This window comes from Penaeus chinensis, unplaced genomic scaffold (genome assembly GCF_019202785.1).
Source record: "Penaeus chinensis breed Huanghai No. 1 unplaced genomic scaffold, ASM1920278v2 CTG_1096, whole genome shotgun sequence".
Lineage (NCBI taxonomy): Eukaryota > Metazoa > Arthropoda > Malacostraca > Decapoda > Penaeidae > Penaeus > Penaeus chinensis.
Genome location: NW_025917794.1, coordinates 15,001 through 17,500, shown reverse-complemented (window position 1 = coordinate 17,500; position 2,500 = coordinate 15,001). Strand labels below are relative to the sequence as shown.

The 2,500-nt window shown below is 48.5% G+C and overlaps 1 protein-coding gene across 3 annotated transcripts in view; it reads left to right on the top strand.

Moving 5' to 3' along the window:
- LOC125024632 (papilin-like) overlaps positions 1–2,500 on the top strand; it is a 29,490-nt gene that overhangs the window by 19,533 nt on the left and 7,457 nt on the right. The gene's annotated exons all lie outside the window — the stretch shown is intronic.

The following is a 2,500-nucleotide window of genomic DNA, read 5'->3' as shown; positions in this document are numbered from 1 at the left end:
GAGAGAGACAGAGAGAGACCGAGAGAACGAGAGAGAGACAGAGAGAGACCGAGAGAACGAGAGAGATGACAGAGAGAGACGAGAGAACGAGAGAGAGACAGAGAGAGACCGAGAGAAGAGAGAGAGACAGAGAGAGACGAGAGAACGAGAGAGAGACAGAGAGAGACCGAATGAGAACGAGAGAGAGACAGAGAGAGACCGAGAGAACGAGAGAGAGACAGAGAGAGACGAGAGAACGAGAGAGAGACAGAGAGAGACCGAGAGAACGAGAGAGAGACAGAGAGAGACCGAGAGAACGAGAGAGAGACAGAGAGAGACCGAGAGAACGAGAGAGAGACAGAGAGAGACCGAGAGAACGAGAGAGAGACAGAGAGAGACCGAGAGAACGAGAGAGAGACAGAGAGAGACCGAGAGAACGAGAGAGAGACAGAGAGAGACCGAGAGAACGAGAGAGAGACAGAGAGAGACCGAGAGAACGAGAGAGAGACAGAGAGAGACCGAGAGAACGAGAGAGACACAGAGAGAGACCGAGAGAACGAGAGAGAGACAGAGAGAGACCGAGAGAAAGAGAGACAGAGAGAGAGAGGGATACCACAATTAGTTTTATATTAATTTAACGAATATTCATAAAATGAAAGGAAATAGAGAGGCTGATAATTTGAATTTAAAAAAAAAAAAAAAAAAAAAAAAATGTATAATCTGTCGTGTTCACTCAAATATTTGCATAATTTTTTGTGTATGAATATGTTTAGACAGATGTACAGGCAGGCAGACAGACAGCCAGACAGCCAGACAGCAAGACAGACAGGCAGGCAGACAGACAGGCAGACAGACAGGCAGACAGACAGGCAGGCAGGCAGACAGACAGGCAGACAGACAGGCAGACAGACAGGCAGACAGACAGGCAGACATACAGGCAGACATACAGGCAGACAGACAGGCAGACAGACAGACAGACAGGCAGACAGACAGGCAGACAGACAGAGTGACAGACACAGACAGACAGGCAGGCAGGCAGGCAGACAGACAGACAGACAGGCAGGCAGGCAGACAGACAGGCAGGCAGACACATAGACATACAGGCAGACACACAGACAGACAGGCAGACACATAGACAGACAGAGTGACAGACAGAGTGACAGACACAGACAGACAGGCAGGCAGGCAGACAGACAGACAGGCAGGCAGGCAGACAGACAGGCAGGCAGACACATAGACATACAGGCAGACACATAGACAGACAGGCAGACACATAGACAGACAGAGTGACAGACAGAGTGACAGACAGAGTGACAGACAGAGTGACAGACAGAGTGACAGACAGAGTGACAGACAGACAGAGTGACAGACAGACAGACAGACAGTGACAGACAGACAGACAGACAGACAGACAGACAGAGTGACAGACAGACAGACAGAGTGACAGACAGACAGACAGAGTGACAGACAGACAGACAGACAGAGTGACAGACAGACAGACAGAGTGACAGACAGACAGACAGAGTGACAGACAGACAGACAGACAGAGTGGCAGACAGACAGACAGACAGACAGAGTGGCAGACACATAGACAGACAGGCAGACACATAGACAGACAGACAGACACATAGACAGACAGACAGACAGACACACATAGACAGACAGGCAGACACACATAGACAGACAGGCCCGACCAAAAGAGACAGACAGACACATAAAAACAGGACAGACAAAAGACAGAACCAAGACAGACGGACACACATAGACAGACAGGCAGACAGACACATAGACAGACAGGCAGACAGACACATAGACAGACAGGCAGACAGACACATAGACAGACAGGCAGACAGACACATAGAAGACAGGCAGGAACAGTCAGACACACACATAGACAGACAGGCAGACAGACACATAGACAGACAGGCAGACAGACACATAGACAGACAGGCAGACACACATAGACAGACAGGCAGACCCCTTTCTCCCCTTTTTTTTTCCCCTTTTCTTTCTTCCCCCTTTCTTTCTCCCCTTTCTTCTCTCTTCTTTCTTTCCTCCTTTCTCTTCTCTCTCTTTCTTTCCTCCTTTCTCTCTCTTCTCTCTTTCTTTCCTCCTTTCTCTCTCTCTCTCTTTTTTCTTTCCTCCTTTCCCCTTCTCTCTTTCTTTCTTTCCTCGTCTCTCGCTCTCTCTCTTTCTTTCCTCGTTCTCTCGCTGTCTCTCTCTTTCTTTCCTCGTCTCTCGCTCTCTCTCTCTTTCTTTCCTCGTTTCTCTCTCTCTCTCTTTCTTTCCTCCTTTCTGTCTCTCTCTCTCTTTCCTCCTTTCTCTCTCTCTCTCTTCTTTCTTTCCTCCTTTCTCTCTCTCTCTCTCTTTCTTTCCTCCTCTCTCTCTCTCTCTCTTTCTTTCCTCCTTTCTCTCTCTCTCTCTCTTTCTTTCCTCCTTTCTCTCTCTCTCTCTCTTTCTCTTTCCTCCTTTCTCTCTCTCTCTCTCTTTCTTTCCTCCTTTCTCTCTCTCTCTCTCTTTC